General features: G+C 41.4%; 1 non-coding gene across 1 annotated transcript; it reads right to left on the bottom strand.

The window, feature by feature from the left end:
* Window positions 1–262: 262 nt before the first annotated feature.
* Window positions 263–366, bottom strand: LOC130977276 (small nucleolar RNA R71). The gene has a single exon (XR_009084976.1). It is a non-coding gene; the product is annotated as a small nucleolar RNA R71 (small nucleolar RNA).
* Between the last annotated feature and the right edge of the window lie 5,615 nt (window positions 367–5,981).

Raw genomic sequence — 5,981 nt, 5'->3', positions numbered from 1 at the left:
TTCTACAAAAACCTGCCTAAAGCACGTGCTAAGTTAAGCATCGGAGTCCATTGCAGGTACCACCACCCTCCGGTGACGAAGGATCAGTAGCTCCACCAAGTTCAACAAGTCAGACACGACAGCTCGAGCCACCACCACAGAGCTCGAGAAAGATCGACCTACCATTTCAGGTAACCCCCGAAACACTAAGGAAAGCCTAAACTCTTGGGAAAAGCTAGTCAATTCTTTCTTCGCCAAGTTCTTTCCACCCCAAAAGATGAGCAAGCTCAGGGTGGAATTTCAAACTTTCAGACAAAAAGAGGGTGAATCCCTCTATGAAGCTTGGGAAGGATACAAGCAACTGATAAAGAGGTGTCCTCCTGACATATTCTCAGAATGGTCTATCCTAGGAATTTTCTATGATGGCCTATCTGAGATATCCAAGATGTCCTTGGATCATTCTGCTGGTGGATCACTCTATTTGAAGAAAATGCCTGAAGAGGCTCAGGAACTTATTGAAATGGTTTCAAACAACCAATTCATGTACACTTCTGAGAGGAACCCTGTGAACAATGGGGTAGCTCAGAAGAAAGGAGTCCTGGAAGTTGAAACTCTGAATGCCATATTGGCTCAAAATAAGATATTAACTCAACAAGTCAATATGATCTCTCAGTACTTGATTGGAGTGCAAGCTACAACTAGCAACACTCATGACACCTCCTATGATGGAGATGACTATGATCTAGATCAACCCATAATGGAAGAGGTGAATTATATGGGAGAATCCTATGGAAACACCTATAACTCCTCATGGAAAAATCATTCTAACCTTTCATGGAAGGATCAACAGAAACCTCAACAAGGCTTCAACAATAATCAAGGTGGAAGAACCCAGAATAGGTTTAACAATAAACCACCATTCCCATCTTCTCAGCACCAGATGGAGACTTCTAAACAAAGCATTTCTGACTTTGCAACCATAGTCTCTGAACTTTCTAAGACCACTCACAGTTTCATAACAGAAACTAGGTCCTCCATTAGAAATATGGAGGTACAAGTTGGTTAACTGAGCAAGAGAATCCCTGAGACCCCTCCTAACACTCAACCCAGTAACACTGAGGTGAACCCAAGAGAAGAGTGCAAGGCCATCACTGTAGAGGTGGAGGCCAAATCTGAAGAGGATGCAATGGAATTGAACACCAATAAGGAAGACCTTACTGGGAGTTCAGCGCCCAATGAGGCACCATCATTGGCATTGAACGCCAGTAAGGAGCACTTTACTGGGCCTTCAATGCCCAAGGTAGCACAACCACTGGCATTGAACTCCAGTAAAGGTATGCATGATGGGCGTTCAACACCCAAAGACACACAAGTCCTAACGTTGAACGCCACAATAGGGATAGTTGGCAACCCTAAGCCCACTGAGAACTTCCCTATTGAAGAACTGATAGAACCAAAGGTTTATGAGGAGCCCATTGAAGTTCCCTTGAATGCTTGGTTGAAGATCATAGAATCTACAAAGTACTCTTCCTCTGATGAAGAAGATGAAACTAGGAAAGAGCAAGTTGCTCGGTACCTAGGATTTCTGATGAAGCTGAATGCCAAGTTTTTTGGCACATAGACCTTGGAGGAAGAACCTCCAGTGCTCACCATGGAACTCAATGCCTTGGTTCAGCAGAAACTACCTCAGAAGCTGCTAGATCCTGGACACTTCTTGATTTTCTGCACCATAGGCACCATTACCTTTGATAAGGCTCTGTGTGACCTAAGGTCAAGCATAAACTTTATAGCACTCTCTATAATGGAGAAGTTGGAAATCTTTGAAGTACAAGCTATAAGAATCTCACTAGAGATGGCAGACAGGTCAATGAAAAAGGCTTATGGTCGTGTAGAGCTGATTCTACAGTTATGGGAGGACCACATCTTATTCAATATGCCTAACCCTAACTCTCCCTCAGACAATAGAGAAACAGTTGTGCAACACTTAGCGTTCTAACCCTCTCTCTCAGTGCAAAGTTATACAGAGCCCCCAGACACCAATTCTAAGTTTGGTGTCGGACAGCCATTATCAAGCACTGAGAACAAAGGTATTAAGAAGAAAGTATCCAAAGGCTGGGGTGATAAGAAAATCCCCACTGAAGGCCTCTCACCTGGCATGAGAGTCATCTTCACTGACAATTCAATAATTCCACACACTGTGAACAGGATCCTGTCTCTGAAACATGTAGAACTTATCCATGAGAGCACAGGCAATGGTCAAAATTCTGAGCCCTTATCCATCTCCATAAGGAGCTAACTGTCAAGCTAGTGACGTTAAAAAAGTGCTTGTTGGGAGGCAACCCAACAATAATTAATGTTTTCTTGTCATTTTTTAAGTTTAATTAAGTTATTTCAGTTTAATTTTCATATTTGTTTAAGTTTATGATCATGTGCAGTAATTAGAACAAAAACAAAAACAGTCATAGCTGGAAACAGAACACCCTGGAGAAGAGACCTTGCTGGCATTGAACTCCAGCCAAGGAGCACACTACTGGCATTGAACGCCAGTCAGGGGGCAGAACCTGGGTGTTCAACGTGCCCAACAAAGGCACAGACCTGGCATTGAACGCCAGGGAGGATGTCCCTCAAGATCGTTCAACGCCCAATGAGAGGCACATAGCTGGCGTTTAACGCCAGCCAAGAGCAAGAGCTGGGCGTTCAACGCCCACAAGGGGGCAGGGAACTTGAACTCCCTAGCCTTTCAGGATCAGTGGGTCCCACAGAATTTCCACCTACCCCGCCTTCTTTTCACTCTTCCCCATACACTCTTCCCAATAAATCCTAACCCAATCACATCCATATCACTTCCCAAAACCATCATAACTCCCACCAACCCCCACCTACTTCAAATTCAAAATTTTCCACCCAATTCCCACCCATTCATTCGAACCCAACCTATCCTACTCCTATAAATACCCCATCTTTCTAGCCTTCATACACCCTTTATACACTAAAGCCCTTTTTGGCCGAATCCACTATCCCTCTCCGTCTCCTCTATTCTCTTCTTCTTCTACTCTTTTCTTCACATTTTGCTCGAGGACGAGCAAAGTTTTTAAGTTTGGTGTTGGAAAATCCTTGCTTTTTTTTTCATTCACACTTATGGCACCCAAAGTGAGAGAATCTTCTAGAAAGATGAAAGGGAAAGTAGCTGCTTCTACCTCCGAATCTTGGAAGATGGAGAGATTCATCACCAAAGCTCATCAAGACCACTTCTATGAAGTAGTGGCAAAGAAAAGGACAATTCTTGAAGACCCCTTTAGGCTAAAAAAGAATGAGTACCCGGAGATCCGAAGAGAAATCCGGAGGAGAAATTGGGAAGTCCTAACCAATCCGATTCTGGAAGTTGGAATCTTGTTGGTGCTAGAGTTCTTTGCTAATTCCTGGGTTACTAAAAATCATGACACTAGTGTGAACCCACATCCAAAAAATTGGAGCACCATAGTCCGAGGGCGACCCTTGGATTTCAACCCAGAGAGTGTAAGGTTGGCGCTCTATTTGCCAATGATGCAAAGAGATCCACACCCTTATACTAGGAGAGTCAATATTGACCAGAAGCTGGACCAGATCCTTTCAAACATTTGTGTGGAAGGAGCTTAGTGGAAGAGGGATGCTCAAAGCAAGCTTATCCAACTGAGAAGGCTTGACCTCAAGCCTGTAGCTAGAGGATGGTTGGAATTTATCCAACGCTCTATCATCCATACTAGCAATCGGTTAGAAGTGACCATTGACAGAGCCATCATGATTCATTGCATCATGATTAGAAGTGAGGTTGAGGTACATGAGGTAATACCTCAAGAGTTGTACAAGAAAGCTGAAAAGCCTTCCCCCTTAGCAAGGTTAGCATTCCCCCACTTTATCTGTCATCTATGCAGTTCAACTGGAATTATTATAGAAGAAGACATTCCTATTGAGGAGGACAAGCCCATCATCAAGAAGAGGATGGAGCAAACTAGAGAGCTAGCACATGGACCACAGCAAGAGCATGTGGAACTACCTCAACAAGAAATCCTTGAGGTGCCTCAAGGGATGCATTTTCCTCCCAAAGGCTATTGAGACCAATTGCACACTTCACTAGGATCAACTAAGGATGGGGCATTATGAGCATTCCACCATCCTCCATGACATAAGAGAAGATCAAAGAGCCATCAGGGAAGAACAAAGAGTTCTGAGGGAAGAACAACAAAGGCAGGGGCATGACATAGAGGAAACCAAGCACTCCATTGGATCCTCCAGAAGGAGTAGTAGCCGCCATTACTAAGGTGGATTTGTTTCCTTTATTCTCCTGTTGCCTATGTTAATTTTTTCTGTTTTCCATGTATTTTGTTTTATTGTCTGTTTCTAGTGCATGATCATCTATCCTTATGTCTTAAAGTTATGAAATATTCCATGCATCTATCATCTTGCTTAAAATAAAATTTTAATTGAAAAAGAAAAGTAAGATGCACAAGTTTCGAGTTTTATATTAGGAATAGTCCAATTATGTGATGTGGTGGCATTGCTCTTGTTTTCTGAATGTATGAATAAACAGTTCATATTTGATGTTGGAGTTAAAGAATGTTGGCTCTTGAAAGAATGAGGATAAAAGTGAAGTATTATTGGTGATCTGAAAAATCCAAAAATTGATTCTTGGAGCAAGAAAAAGCAGCAAAAAGCAATAAAAAAAGAAAGTAATATGCAAAAAAAAGAAATAAAAAGAAGAAAAAGCCAATAGCTCTTTAAACCAAAAGGCAAGAGCAAAAAGCCAATAGCTCTTTAAACCAAAAGGAAAGAGCAGGGATCTAAGACTTTGAGCACCAATGGTTAGAAGGGCCTAAAAGAAATATCGTAGCCTAGGCAGTTCAAATGAGCTGCTTCCCTAGCTATATGCTTGTGGTGTGAAGGTGTCAAGTGAAAAGCTTGAGACTGAGCAGTTAAAGTCGTAGTCCAAATAAAAGAGTGTGCTTAAGAACTCTGGACACCATTGGTTGGGGATTCTAGCAAAGCTGAATCACAATCCTAAGGGGTTCACCCAGTTAAGTGTTTGTGGCATTTATGTATCTGGTGGTAATATTGGAAAACAAAGAGCTTAGGGTCACAGCCAAGACTCTAAAGAAGCTGTGTTCAAGAATAAAAAAGAACTTAACTAAGAGAATCAATAGTATCATCTGGATTCTAAGTTCCCAGAGATGCCAACTATTCTAAGCTTCAATGGAAACTGAGATGCCAGAACTATTCAGAAGTAAAAAGCTACTAGTCCTGCTCATCTAATAGAAACTGAGCTTCATTGAGAACTCTAAAATTTATTGCATCCTTCTATTTCTTTTTATCCTACTGTGTTTTTGGTTGCTTGCGGACAAGCAATAGTTTAAGTTTGGTGTTCTGATTAGCAGATATTTTATACGCTTTTTGACATCATTTTCATATAGTTTTCATTATTTTTGTTTAAGTTTTATTATGTTTTCATAGGTTTTAGTGCAAAATTCACATTTTTGGATTCTACTTTGAGTTTGTGTATTTTATGGTGATTTCAGGTATTTTCTGGCTGAAATTGAGGAGCTTGAGCAAGAATCTTATTCAGAAGCAGAGAAAGGACTGTAGATGCTGTCAGGATCTGACCTCTGTGCACTCGAAGGAGCTTTTCTAGAGCTACAGAGGTTAAAATGGTGCGATCTCAATGGCCATGGAAAGCTAACATTCAGGGCTTTCCAGAAATATATAATAGTTCATACTTTGCTTTGGAAATGAAGACCCAAAACTGGCGTCTAGTGCCCAGAATGGAGTCCCTAGCCAGCGTTCAACGCCCCTAATGGGTACTAGCTCAAGGGAAACACTTAAGCTCAGCCCAAACACTCACCAAGTGGGCTGATGACATGTCATCATGTCATGTTTTTCTATGCTTTTTCATACAAGAAATTGATTATTTGTGCTTAAATATTGAATGCTTTTGTACTTAATTGGTATATTTCTTTGATCTTTTGATTTTA

Source organism: Arachis stenosperma, chromosome 4 (assembly GCF_014773155.1).
Source record: "Arachis stenosperma cultivar V10309 chromosome 4, arast.V10309.gnm1.PFL2, whole genome shotgun sequence".
Lineage (NCBI taxonomy): Eukaryota > Viridiplantae > Streptophyta > Magnoliopsida > Fabales > Fabaceae > Arachis > Arachis stenosperma.
This window is presented reverse-complemented; position numbering and strand designations above follow the sequence as displayed.